The sequence below is a fragment of the Tupaia chinensis genome, unplaced genomic scaffold, assembly GCF_000334495.1.
Source record: "Tupaia chinensis unplaced genomic scaffold, TupChi_1.0 Scaffold000627_1, whole genome shotgun sequence".
Lineage (NCBI taxonomy): Eukaryota > Metazoa > Chordata > Mammalia > Scandentia > Tupaiidae > Tupaia > Tupaia belangeri.
In genome coordinates, this window is record NW_006160147.1 from 7,229,459 (window position 1) to 7,244,364 (window position 14,906).

Below are 14,906 nucleotides of genomic sequence, written 5' to 3' on the forward strand. Positions count from 1 at the left end.
CTGCCTATCACAGACATCGACAAGATTTTACTCAGACGTGGTATAACTGCTTCTGGTTTTAGGATGGCTGTCCAGAGTGTGTCTGCCAGTTTTCTTGCTGAAGTGACGATAAAAATAAAATAAAACCTATAAACCTGCAGCTGATCCTTAACCTTTTGCATCTTCTGTAAGAAGATTTCTTATATAGGGTCAACCTATCAAAATCTTCTTTTTATATTCTTTTGAGATGCCTCAGCAACAATTTAACTCTAAGACTGCCATTTCCAGAAAAAATATTCCTCTAAATATTTAAAGCAAAAGAAGATTCAGAATTAAAGTAAGAGAGCAAAGATAACAAAGAGATTTAATTGACCATGCACTTTGTTCTAAGAGTGATATTAACCATTGTGTAGGATATAATAAATAATAAGGTTGTATTCCACATTAAAGAATGGGATGTCTAGACCCAACCTGGCAGTGCAATTGGTAGCATACTGCAGGGCTGAAACTACATGGCTAACCATGGTTCGGATCTCCAGGTTGGCCTGAGAACATGCTGGATGCACACCCATGTGCCCAAGATCCTGACGAGCTGAAGGGCTAAGGAAGAGGTACCACGGCATAAAAGGAGACTCTGTTGTGGGTGCTTCTCACTCTTATTCTCTCTCTCTCTTTTTTCTCTCTCCTCTGTGTCCACACGCTTTTTATCATGAATAAAATAAATTAAAAAAGAGAACTAGACATCTACATGAATAAAATAAAATAAAGAGCAAGCATGGCAGCTTTTTTTGCTTTCTTCAGTCCCATGTTGAGATTTTTCACTATCATATCTTTACTCATTGGTTCTGACTGTACTCTCACTGACCAAGGCAGAAACCTCCTAGGCACCTCTACTTCACCCACAGGCTGGATTTAGAGTGATTCTTATTATCAATGATCCTGTACTCAGGGTGTTCGGTATCTTCTTTAGAAACAGTATTTCCAATTCCAGTTACATTAAACTCTTCTGTATTATCAGTTTAAGTAATCTGGTCCAGCCTCGGTAGTACAAGTAGTAACTTGCCACATGGCCTACCTTGGGTTTGGATCCCCACTCAGTCTGAAATAGTCCAGGAAGTTGAGTCCAAGATCCTGGTGAGCTGGGGGCCTGAGGGAGGGGAATCTATGGCATGATTTTCAACCTGTTGAGCACCCTTCCCTCCCTCTCCCTCTCTTTCTTTTTCATCCTTACCCACGGACATACACTCTCTCACAAAATAAATAAAATAAACTTTAAACAAGTTTTAGTACTCTGGTTTCCTACAAGAATTCTAAAGTCTTTGAGCAACCATTTTACATTTTGCCTAGTTGTACTTTTGTCCCTTGACAGACTGAACTTTATTTCTTTTAATCTTTGCTGAGAGCTGAAAGTTTTCTCCAAATCCAGCTACAATGTTACCATGCATTTGACTTAAAGTTTCCCAAGTCCTTCTCTGTGGTCTGCCATGAGTCTAACACTAACTCTCTAAAATGGAAATTGTGGCCGAAGCAAAACCAAAGCCCAACATTACTAGCCCCTTCCCTGACTTCCACTCATCCCACTTACCCCCACACCCCATCTTCTGATTTGCAATTGGTTTCTTCACGTGGGGTTTCCTCCTCCTCTCTCCAGCATTTACCACCACAATCCTAACCTTACTGAAATAAGCCTGCTTGACTCATGACAAGCCCCAGTACTGTTTCAGGAAGCCCACTCCAGGCTGTGCTCAGTGTCTGACATTTGGTGGTTTAGTGTATGTTACAGTTAGCTGCAGAAAGCCCCAATTCCTCATCCCACGGACTGCCCAGTGCTGAAGGCTTCAGCACTTGAAGTGACTGTGACATTGAATTGGTAAAGGTCACCAACAGAGACAAAATGAATCATCCCTCTTGCCTTTAAGACACACTTTCCAGCTCATTATGATAAGATGCCTGTTACATTTTTTTGTCCCCCTCCATAGAGATTAAGCCTCGTGTGCGTTAGCAACACTAATGAACCGCTTGCTCTTGTATCTTTTTTCTAGATGGTTTGTCACCAGGGCTGTTCTGTCCTGTAAAGCCCCAGTGACAGTGAGCTGTTGACAGAGTATTAGAAAGAGCTCAGATCTTTAAAGCCAGGGATGTGACAGAGAATTTTTTCAGTTCCCCAATCTCCGCAGTCTCTGTGTTCTAACACGATTCCATTAAATCATAAAGATTAGAGCTTGTCAACCCCTTAGCATCTTTCCTCTGATTTGCAAAAACGAGTGGGGGATTTGTTATTAATTCTTGTTGTTGCAGCTACAGAGCAGGCACCATTACTATAGCTAAGCCATTAACCTGATTGGTATTAATCAGAAGCGTCCCATGAGTCACATTGGTTCGAGAGGCCTGGATGTTTTTCAGTAATGGGGCTTTGTGGAATCAAATGAGAATTGATTGATGATCCCAAAGTGCATGTATCCACGAAAGAACTGGCCACATTCTGGGTGCCCCACTTTAATGGAAGAACTGTCCTTTCTGCATACAAAGAAGGCAAGTTAGTTTACCTGACCCATCAGGCAGACAGGCTGTGCTTTGAATTACTTCTCCAGCAGAAGAACTGGTCTACACAGATTTACACATGGTTTACCTGAGACCAATGTTTTGGATTTTTTGAGGCAGAAAAATAGAGTACTGAGAAAAAAAAAAAAATCAGAGGAAGAAAAAAAGGAGAGATAAATTGGACCATAGATAGTTGAAAAGTGGTAACTTTCGCATCTTGTGTACCCCAAAGGGTATTATTTGGACACTTCAGCCTAGAAGTGCTAGAGACACCCTTACAGAAGTCTCCAGTGGGTCCCTAGAACTCACAGCCCACATGTTTGAGACAGACGTTGAAGAACATAGTCTTCAGCCAAGGCACAGAAACAAAATCAAGTAGTGCACTAGAGGATTAAGCCCATGACCTTTGGTGTCATCGGCATCATGCTCTAATTAACTGAGCTAACCAGACACAGCTGCTCTGGACAGCTGAACTAGCTCTATCTAAAAAAAATACCAACACAAAAGAGCGTTCTTCACAGTTTCAAAATTCTATTATTTCCCAGGCAACCTTCTTAAACACTTCCCAGAATGGTTGCCCTCAAAAACTACAGTCATATTTATACTCTACCAAAAGAACGCAGATTTTTGTTTGGGCAACGATGTAGATTATTATCTAACATTGACATTGACTAGCAGAGTGCAGAAAGTTATTTTGGCGAAGAACTCTTTTTCTATTGGAAAAATGCAATTATATTAGCAGAGGGGTTTCTAGTAACTTAATCCCAATTAATTTGTCATTCTCTACACTGCCCAAACACATGTGGTAAAGATCCAGAGGGAACCAAGGCAAAATGCAGTAATAGGGCCTCCTCTGGCTCTGCTTTCTGTGAACTCCAAAAGACAGAGCTTGGGGTTTTCTATTTTATTTATTTATTTATTTATTTATTTATTTGGTTGGTTATATCCTGTTTCAAAAAGGGATTGAGAAAACTATGGAAATAAGTTGTACAACATATAGAAAGATATATACTATTACTACTACAATGTATAAAAACCCAAATAACTGAGGAAATTCCATGGAGTAATAACGAGTATAGGAAAAGGAATAAAAAATGGAAAGTAGACATCGTGTGCATAAAACAAACTAGAACTTTACACGGTGGTTAAAGGTCTTTTCAAAATTTGGTTGTTCAACTGAATGAAGAATCATAATATTCATAGAATACCAACACTCATTGCCCAGGAGCTGCACAGTGGTTCCTGATATGAAGACCTGAAATAAAAGTACACCAAAGTGTCTACCAAAGAGAGCGAGCACCTTCTAACAGAGTAGATGATGTACTGATCCATGCTATCCCTTGGGCTGCAGGGGATGGAGGGAGCAGAATGTGATAGGGTGTCATAACTAATGCCTTATGGCTGTTGTTTTTAGAGTTGGTGAGACTGGTCTCGTGACACCTATTGTTCATTCTATTTACTGATGCGGTGTTCAACTTGGTTATTAGATTGAGCTTCTAATGCCCAAGTCTTGACTTTTTAACTAGAGTGCATTTTTTCCTTAGAGCAAAAGTTTAGCTGTATTTCTTGGTATCACTTCAAATTCATAGCACAGACCATTGTGAACTGCAGACTCCTGGCCAGCAGATAGCTTACTGGTTACGTGGTTGGACTCCCACATGGCTGTCTATAGTTTGAGTCCCAGACCTGGTGGCTTGAAAATAATGCCAGATGTGTGTGTGTGTGTGTGTGCACGCGTGTGTGTGTGTTTGTGTGCCCAAGATCCCAAGAGGAGAATGGAGAAGAAGAGATTGCTATATGGCCATTCCCCTGGGGAGTGATTTCTCACTTTTCTTCTCAGGCTCTGTGTTTTGCTCTCTGGAGAGCACATACACCCTATAGAAAAAAAAACTCTAAAAAAATAGTTAATCAAGCTCTTAACTGATGAGCAAAGCTATGAGGCATCTTCATTTGGGGAGTCTGATACCTCTCTGTATTTTAATCAATATCTTCTAATTGGATGCCACCTTCTGTTAACTACACAGTTACAGTGGGTGGAGGCTGCCAATATTGAGATCCCAGTCCTTGACCAAATCCAAAAATGATATAGAGGATGGTTATAATCTAAGTTGCACAAATCAGATCTATTATTTTTGGGGATTTTTGAATTGAGACTAAGATATCCTAGTTATTCTGATTTAACTCATCAATGGTGAGGGTTTTTTTTTATTTCCACTTGTAAGTATACTTTTTTAAAAAATTATTTTTATTAAGCAAAACTTACAAAACTTTTTTCTTTTGTCTGATTAATGTTTCTTCCCTTTACTCCTCCCATACACCTTCTACATCCACTCTCAACCACCTACTCCCCTTCCTTATCAGTAAGCTCTGGAATCTACAAATGGTGGATTTTGATATCATATACTCTCTTTTTTTCTTTTTTTTTTACCTTAAATTTATTTATTTACATTCATTCACTATACATCATCACAGCCAACAAAATGAGATTTCCCACCCAGTATACATTGTATATGGGCTCAATCAAGCACATCAACATACGTGTTATCGTCAACAAACAATTTTCCATTTCCTATTTCCTGTATATTTTGTTATTTTTGCCATTCTTGATTCCCTATACTCTTGATATTATTGAGAACACTGTTATGCTCTGAAGATATAGTGACTAGTCAATGCTTTGCAAACTGGAGAAGAAAGACTCAAAACTGCATGAGAAAGGAAGAATTGAGAGGCAGAGTGAGACTTCACAGTTTCTACTCACACTTCATTCACTGAATAAAGTTGTTTGGTTCTGAAATACATCTGTGTCTCCACATGATAAATGTCATATTTTTTATTGAAGCTCATTCAATGGGTTCTGCTATTCTCAACTAGAAGTAGTAATGAATACAATGGACCATGGTAACTTAATTTGCCAATAATATTAATTCACGCATTCAATTAACATTTATTGAGCACATCGCATGTGCCAGGCACTAGTCTGGGAGCTCAAGATGTATCATGGAACAAAACAGACAGAGATTCCTGACCTGCCCTGTATCATGTTACTTCTCTCTAGCTCTTTCTGAAGGTGTTGGTGACATTTATCAAGAAGACAGTATTCAGGTGTATTAGCATAGTTGTTTTCAAACACTTCAAGCTTAACAGATGATAAGGGAACTGGGCCTAAAATAACTAGAAGGGAGAAGCTACCAAAACCACTTGACACAATTTGATAGAAAGAAAAACATTCAGGAGCTGGGTGGCGAGGCAGTAGTGACACAACTGGATCCCCAAGGAAAAGGTTCTGGGTTTGCATCCTGGGACCTCCGTGAGTATGCCAGGTACATGCCAATCATCCAGCCCGGCTGAGACTGAGGGCGGATTGTGGTGTGAAGATTTTCTTGGGGAGTGGGGGGGACATCTCTCTCTTTTTCTCTAAGACAATAAACACATTTTCAGAAAAAAGAAAAGTAGAGAAGGAAAGAATGAAGGAAGGAAAAAAGGACATTCGAAGTTGTCTAAAGTAGTGTGTCTCGAACTTCAGAATGTATTCCAATCACCTGAAGAGCTTATTGAAATGCAGCAGCCCCTCCTCTCAGAGATTTCCATTCAGTAGATCTGGGTAGACCTTGAGGACACACATTTCCAACAATGTCCCGGGTGATGTAGACGCTGTTGATCCACGGATCACTCTTCAAGTATCAATTGTCAGTGGTCTGCGTGAGTCTGGCGAATTCAAACAAATGTTTAAAGCATTAACACTAAGCTTTCACAAATGCTTCCCAAAAATAGAAGAGGAACAAACACCCAAATGTTCACTGGTTGATGAATAGATAAACAAAAGGTTGTCTGTCAATGCCATGGAAGATTATTCAGCCTTAAGAAGGAGTAAAATAGTGACATATGCTACAATGTGGATGAACCTTGAAACCATTATGCTAAGCTGAAAAATCTAGTCACAGAAGGCCACATATTATACCATTCCATTTATATGAAATTTCTTGAATAGTCAAAGCCATACAGGCAGAATACAGGTTAATGTTTGTCAGGGACCACAGGGAGAGAAAAATCATGACTATTACCAGGTTTCTTTTGGAATGATAAACATGTCTCCAAATTGGATAGTGGTGATGACTGTGTAGGAGAGAAAATATTTCTCTTTCTCACTCATTGCTAGATACACAGTGGAGACCGCTGTAACAGAAGACAGATGAACAAAAGAAAAGCATACAAATTCATTTAATAAGTCTTACATGACATCGGAGCCTTCAGAAACGAAGACGGGAAGAAATGGAAAGACTGTATTTTTATGCTAATGCATGATGAACAGCAGACAGTACTGTAGAAATAAAATGAGAAGACAAAAGGTTATGATCTAATTGCAATAAACTGGAGAAAACATAGCAAGGCTTGTTTTGTTTTGTGTTTTGTTTTGTTTTTCCTAGATTCTTTTTGACATCCTTCTATGATATCCTTTCCCTCCAGATTTAGAACAAGATACCTGTCACAGGAGGGTCAGAAGGGAGGAGAGAAGAAAGGGAAAAGGTCAGAGGGTGATCTTCCCAGATTTTACAGCCTGCTTCCGAGAAGAAGGGAAAGGGAAACTCTAACATATGTGCCCCATTTCAAGTGACAGGGTGGCAAGAGATGCTCAGAGAGACTTTGCTGCTTTTACAGTTTGCTCAGTTTCCTCCAGCTTCACATTCTCAATATGCCAAGATGCCATAGCTTGGTGCAGCGTGTCTTGAACCCCAGCAGTTGCATACATCTGTGATTATACTGGAAAACACTAAATCATACACGTTAAAATAACAGGTGAATTATCTCTGCATCAAGCCATCATTAGTTTTCTTTTTCAAAAAGAAAACATGAGTCATCCTGGAATTGATGTTGGATTTGCTGCTGCTGCTTCTTTTTCTTTTTTTTTAAATCCCCCTTTTGAATTGGTTATAGAGCATGTGCACTTCCTAGAGAGAGATGTACTGCCTCATGAACTCTTTGGATAACTGGAACTAGTCTTATCTTCTTAATGTTATTTTTAGGAAATCTGTGACTCTCTTAATTCATACAAGATAAAGATACAAATAATGCTCTTGATGAGGATCCTGGTGAATTGAACTCCGGCTCCGTTTCAGTAGTCATGTATTCACTGATACCTGGAAAGGTATCCCAGAAACATGGCACACTTAGACTCTCGAGGACTAAAAAGCAAATCCTGTACCACGGAGAAGTGCTTCTGTGAAGGAAATAGGACAGCCCACTGGTCCACGATGGACTCTGGAACCTGACTCCCTGTGTACAAAACCAGCCCCCACCACTTACTTGCTGTGATCTCATTCAATTTACTTTACCTCTTACCTGTCCAGTCCTCGCCTCTGCAAAATGAGAAAGATAAGTAATGTTCTACCTACGTAAGTATAGTTTCAGTTTATCCAAAGATTAAATGACTTGGTATTTGTAAAGTACTTGAAACAGATGTTTGGTATTTAGTAAGCATGATATAAGGGTTTGGTAAGTAAATTCCTTGAGTTCAATTTGGATACTTTTCCCGTAAAGGTGTCTATCTGGAAAATAGGTACTTATAAAAATGGTGTGACCCTCCTAAGTGGTTCTCTTTTCTTGGATCATTTATGTTTTGTAAACTACATAGAAAACTTTTAATTAGGCTAGTCTCTGCTTAACACTTAAGAGGAAACTGGAACTTAAAAATATGATTTTGGTACAGAAAAATATAATCATTGGTACATTGATTTCAGTGTAAAATACATTGTATACTTTGTTCTACTTCTAAAAGAACTGCCAACAGTTATGAAGGATTTGTCTTGTCTCTCTTTTTTTTTTTTTTTTTGAAGAGGTTTTTTTCACTATAGGGCGCATGCTCTTGCCAGACAGACAAAGAGAGACAGAGAGACAGAAAGCGAGAAATCACCCCCCGGGGGGATGGTCACGCTGCAACCCCTTCTCCTCCATTCTCCTCTCGGTATCTTGGGCACGCACACACATGCGCCCGGCGTGAGTTTTAAGCCACCGGGTCCAGGACACGAACCACAGTCGACTACATGGGAGTCCAGCGACATAGCCATTACGCTAACTGCTGGTTCCCTTGTCTTGTCTCTTGATATGACCTTAAAAATGTCTTACCATAAAAAGATGTTTGAAGATCTATGTGTACTAAACTCTAACTCATTTAATTCTCAATTAGGCATTGTAATCTCCATTTTACAAATGAGGAAACCAAACGATTTTTTTTTTTTTTTTTTTTTTTTTTTTTTTTTTTTTTTTTGAAGAGGTTTTTTTCACTATAGGGCGCATGCTCTTGCCAGACAGACAAAGAGAGACAGAGAGACAGAAAGCGAGAAATCACCCCCCGGGGGGATGGTCACGCTGCAACCCCTTCTCCTCCATTCTCCTCTCGGTATCTTGGGCACGCACACACATGCGCCCGGCGTGAGTTTTAAGCCACCGGGTCCAGGACACGAACCACAGTCGACTACATGGGAGTCCAGCGACATAGCCATTACGCTAACTGCTGGTTCCCTTGTCTTGTCTCTTGATATGACCTTAAAAATGTCTTACCATAAAAAGATGTTTGAAGATCTATGTGTACTAAACTCTAACTCATTTAATTCTCAATTAGGCATTGTAATCTCCATTTTACAAATGAGGAAACCTAGTCTCAGAGGATTTAAGTGACTTCCTTGAGGCCACCCAGCTAGCAAAGAGTGGTAAAGACAAGATTTGAAACTGCAATCTAATCTTCATACCAATGTTCTTTCTGCATTCTTACACTCCAAACTGCACCTACAGTGACCCTTCATACATACATTGCCTTTCAAACTTATTTATATCTATATGCTGTAAAATATTGGTAACACACTGTTTAAAACGTAAAATATTTGATTGGCCCATCTCCTCCAAACTACAGAAGGAAAAGAAAAATCATAGGAGAGAAGTTAAAAATGTCAGGCCCTGAAGTTAGCCACCTTGTGTGCCAGGCAAAGAGAATGGGTAATCAGCAGTTGCCCATGGTATCCTCCACAGGGTTTGCAAGGCAACCAACAAGAGTCACTGCCTAAATATTCACTTCTTTTGACTTCTTTTGGGAACCAGCTGGATCCTTGTCAAGCCTGAGTGATCGACCTCAGGTTATTCATTTGCCTTTCCTCAAGGATGCAAGCCCTTCTTGCCTTACCCAGAGACATTAAAGAAAGCTGCTCGGTGCTGGACATCAAATTGATTTCATGCCAAGATTTCATTCAACCACGGGTGACAACCATTGACGTGTCAAAGCCTCACAAGAAAAATAAACATTTCTGATGCGAGGAGTCCTTTGTTTTTGATGCCATGTTGAATTATGCACCTTCTCTCTGATCTGACACTGGCTGTGGCTATTTGCTAGGAGGCAGAGTAGAGGCATGTAGAGTCTCAAATTGAAATGGCGGCAAAGGTCAAAGGACAGTGGATTCAAAGGTGACTGCAAATTTAGAGCTAAGGAATAACCTCTTTTCTTCCTGCACCCTTTATCTTCCTTTTCTCATCCAGCCCTGTGGAACTTTACTCATCATTCTCTGACTTCTGCTTCCGAATACTTGAAGTCACTTATTTGTCTATCTTCCCCAGAGAGCAAGCCTGCTGCTTAAAAAGGGCTTAAAACTGCCTGAAATATTCTTCTCTTCAGTCATGTCTGCTCAAGGTGACATGCATCTTAGGACAAGCATTCTTAGTAGGCAGCGGAGCAGTTTGGGCTTGGCTAAAATTGGGGAATGCCCACCGTCGAGGCCTTTGTGCTATTTTTTCTCTTCCTACCTACCCTAAGGGATGCATAATCACTTCTCTGATGAGTTTCCTAGCTTCTAGTTCCCTGAAATCTTTTCATCCAGCTGTGTTTACTCTTTTTATTTTTTTGTATTCTGTCTGAAGAAGACAGAGAATTTGCATAATTAAGAATGACCTGAGCAATCTCTGCTAATGCCTCCACTAAAACCTCTGACTATCCCTGTTAACTAATTACATCTATCATTGTGTCAGACAGGTAAAAGACTCCTTCAGTCTGTTGAGACAACATTATTCACCTGGGATTATCAAAGGTTTCAATTCTGGCCATTAGCTGAAATGGCTTGGGTCATTCATTATGGCAAATTCTGCATCCTTTCCAGACAGAGCCGAGTAAATGCAGAATCAGGAATAGATTAAATGGCCATGCATCGGAAGCCTAATTCAGAACCTCAGTCCCTTCCTCTCCTTAGAGCTAAAGGATAAAAAAAATGAACAGAAAAATCTCCTGTTTTTCTTGTTTATAAAACATTGAATTTTTATAAGTTTTTCCTTTAAGAAGTTGGAGGTGACTATTTTTCCCCAGTTTCAATCTTTTAACTACCTTATCTAACAAATCAATAAGTAAAAATAAGTCCTTGGATTTGACATTAAATACTAACATGGACTGATGTCCTAACTCCCCATTCTCAGTTTACCTCCATTAACCATGGATTATAGCTAGGGAGCAGAATTACTAAGAATTAGCTAGCTAATTACTAGTGGAATTAGCTAGGGCAGGTAAGAATGGGGCATAGGTAGTCTTCCAGCTAAAATGATCCCATCAAAAATGAATAAAAAGAATAAGGAGAGGTAGATTAAATATTAGACATAAACAATAAGTAGAAGATGGCAATATCTCTGGAGATCCCCAAATATTGGCATCATTGTTATTGGGTGTGGTAGTTGTAACAAGGGCAAGCAGTATATTTAACTCCTTCCATGTATGCCTTCCATTTTCTAGGCCTATGTTTCATCAATCCTTTCTCACAGAAAACTCAGCGTCCTTGTCACAAGTCAATGAGTGTATTTTTATATCGATATGGAGGCCATTATGCACAAAAACTATTATAGGCTTGGTGAAACAATATCAAATAATACACTCAAATCTAAGTGGCTTATGTTCAAATTTAACAAACAAGCATATAAAAATAAAGATAACTAGCAATTAAAGTAAGCTCAGAGTATTGTTTATGAATAGTATGATAGTATGACTTCTTGAAAAAAAGTCACTCTCTAATCATGATGTCCAATTCATCTTTTCTAGACACATTCTCATGGGTAATGCACATGGTACTGTACTCATTAAATGTGTGCTTGCCTTGCAGAAAGAGCAAGCTGAGAGATCATAGACCAAATCATTAAAGAACTCAAAACACTGGTGAGTGGAAACATCTATATAAGTGGCTGAAATCTGTTTCTTCCTTCAGTTTTTGAAAACTGAAATAAAGTCTATTTTTTCTCCTATTGCTCAAACAAGTACCCAATTAGAAGAAGAAAAAAGACAAAAATTTGAAATGAGCTGGATGATTTTTATAATTCCTCATTTAGCAAATATGTATTGAATTCCAATGATGAGTCAACCACATGTTAGGGATGTATCCGTGAACAAAACAGACAACAATCACTAGTGTGTAGAACTTACTTTCTATTGTGGTGAAACAAGCATCAACTCCAGAACATCGTAAATTAAAATATACACAATATTGAAAGGTGATAAATCACATGGAAGCAATGAAGCAGGGTAATGGGCTTGGGAATACTGGGAGTTACAAATGAATACAGTGGTAAAGAAGAACCTCTCATCAAGAGGACATCTCATCAAGGACTTGAATGGAAGTCAGGAGATGGGTCTTGTGGACATCTGGAAGAAGAACCTTTCTGGCAGGAGGAAGAACTTTTCTGGCAGAAGAAACAACCAGTAACAAAAGTCCTGAAGTAAGGGTGTGTCTGCCCTATTCAAGAACTGTCAAGTAGATCAATGATGTCTGAATTAAGAGAGGAAGGAGAGGAGTTGCAGTAGGCCATGAAGTCAAGAGGTAACCTAGAGATCAGATGATGAATCTTTTTAAGCCATTATATTAACATTGGCTTTTATTCTTGGTGAAATGAGAAGAAAATGATAAGTTTTGGGTAAATTAGTAAAATGCACTGAAAGAGAGAGACAGAGAGATAGCATCTCCAAAAGGTTCTTGACACTGTGATCACTCTCCCCGCACTGCCTCAGTGATCCCTGGATGATGGGCATGTGCTTGCATGATCAAAGAGGTCTCTAGATAGGAACAGAATTCCAAGCCCCATGTAGGTAAACCTCAGAGCATTGCATTTTACCATTGCACCAATGTCTGGCCCCTGACTTACGTTTTAAAGATTTACTCTGGCTGGGAACCAGCAGTTAGCGTAATGGCTATGTCGCTGGACTCCCACGTAGTCGACCGTGGTTCGCGTCCTGGACCCGGTGGCTTAAAACTCACGCTGGGCGCGTGTGCGTGCGTGCCCATGATCCCGAGAGGAGAATGGAGGAGAAGGGATTGCGGCGTGACCATCCGCCCTGGGGGGTGATTTCTTGCTTTCTGTCTCTCTGTCTCTCTCTGTCTGGCGAGCGCACGCGCCCTATAGCGAAAAAATCTCTCTCAAAAAAAAAAAAAAAAAGATTTACTCTGGCTGTTGTCCTGAGAGCAGCCTGTGGGGAGACTATGGGGAGAGAAATGGAAAAGTGAAGACTACTGTGGAGAGTATTGCTCTGTTGCAGTAGAGAGATGGTTTGAATAGAGGTAGAAGCTGTGCGGAGGGGAAATGTGGTTGGGTCATGGATTCTTTCTGAAGATAACACCAACAGGAGTTGCATACAGACTGTATGAGAGATAGGAGAGAAAGAGAGAAGTCAACGATGATTCTAAAGGTTTTTTTCTGTAATCATGGAAATGTCATTAACTGAAGTGGGAAAAAGATTAGGTGCAACTAATTTGGGGAAGAACAGAAGAAGTTTGGTTGGTATTCTAGACTATCCTGTTGCTAATAACAAGAAATACCTAAAAATGGGTGATTTGTGAAAACAGAGGATTATTCAGCTCATGGTTTGAAGGCTCATTATCTAGGGACCCTCTCTGGTGGAATTTTTCTGGCTGCACCACAACATGGCGATGAGTAGGAGGCCATGTCTGTGTTCCACGTGTGTCTCTGCCTGCCTCATTTCCTTTCCTTAGAAGCCCACCAATACTCAATCGCGGGGACCTCACCCTGACCACCCAATCACTTATCTCTTCCAAAAGGACTGCCTTTCGACACCATAATTGGATCGAATTTTCATACTTTTAATCCCATTAATGTCTCAACACATTACTTTAGAGTGGGGATATTCAAACTATAGCAGTTGTGTATCTGTTAAACTTGAGACTCCTTTAGCTGTTCAAGTAAAGATGCTGAAAAGGAATTTGGACTTTTTTACTCTGAAGTTCTAGACTGAAGGTATATACATTGGGGGCTATCAATATGTAGATGTTATTTAAAGTCATTGAACTGAATGAGATCATCAAAGGATTTGATATCAATGCACCGAGAAAAGAAGGGAGCCAAAGACCAAAGTGTTGGGTATTTCCAGCATGACAAGGTGATGGTGAAAAAGAAATCATAAATGGAGGATAGAGAAACCATCGAGTAGTGTATTGCAGTAACCACATGAAGGAAGTGATTTAAATAGGGAGAAGTGAGTGATTGTATCAAAAGGTGGGCAAGTAAGATAAGGCCCAAGACTTGGTCATGGATTTTGCAATTGGAGGCAATTAATGACGTGGACAAGAATAGTTTCAATAAAAGTGGAAGACAGTGGTGGGGGGGGCAAAAGCCTAATAGGATTAAGTCTGAGATAAAATGAGCATTGTTAAATTAGAGATAAAAAGGGCAGAAACATTTTTTTACTATAAAATAAAAGATAGGTATACAAAGGACCAGTAGATAGCATAATGGTTACATTGCTGGATTCCCATGTAGTTCACCACATTTCAAGTTCCAGACCTGGTGGCTTGAAACTCGTGCCAGGAGCATGCGTGTACATGCAGGGGGGCATCAAGTGGCATGATGGTTAAGGGCATTGAACTCCCACATGGCCAAACATGGTTTGATTCCTGGACTTGGTGGCTTACTTTCTCACTTACTCTCTCTCTCTCTGTCCCTCTCTGATCAAATTAAAATAAATTAATAAATAAATAAAGTTAAAAAAAAAATCCCGAGAGGAGAATAGAGAATTTCCAAGAGGAGAAGGGATTGCAGCATGGCCATTCCCCCAGAGGGGGATTTTTTTGCTTTCTGTCTCTGTCTCTCCAACAAGTGCATGCAACCTATAACAAAAATCTTTTTTAAAAAAATAGGTAAGCAAATCCCACAAAATAAACATGTAACTTAATGGGTGAAAACACTTATAGACACAACGCAGTACAAGAAATAGAACTTTGCTAGCTACCCCCAGCTGCCTCTTCATATGTCGCATTCATATTTCAATCCCCATCCTGTACTTGATATCTCATTTTTTATAGTAATTACCTCCTTGTGTTTCTTTATGGTTTTATATGTCAAATATGCATTCCTACACACCATGG

The 14,906-nt window shown here is 39.7% G+C and overlaps 1 long non-coding RNA gene across 6 annotated transcripts in view; it reads right to left on the reverse strand.

The window, feature by feature from the left end:
- Window positions 1-14,906, reverse strand: part of LOC102499253 (uncharacterized) — a 99,033-nt gene that overhangs the window by 18,928 nt on the left and 65,199 nt on the right. For 3 of the 6 annotated variants that reach the window (XR_001371191.1, XR_001371189.1, XR_336134.1), the window contains exons 3-4: window positions 6,753-6,838; window positions 6,060-6,225 (exon numbers count right to left, since the gene is read on the reverse strand). This is a non-coding gene — a long non-coding RNA (uncharacterized LOC102499253). Of the gene's footprint in view, window positions 1-5,969; window positions 6,226-6,752; window positions 6,839-14,906 lie in introns of those variants that run through there. The other 3 variants (XR_001371190.1, XR_001371188.1, XR_336135.1) reach the window with 1 other exon arrangement.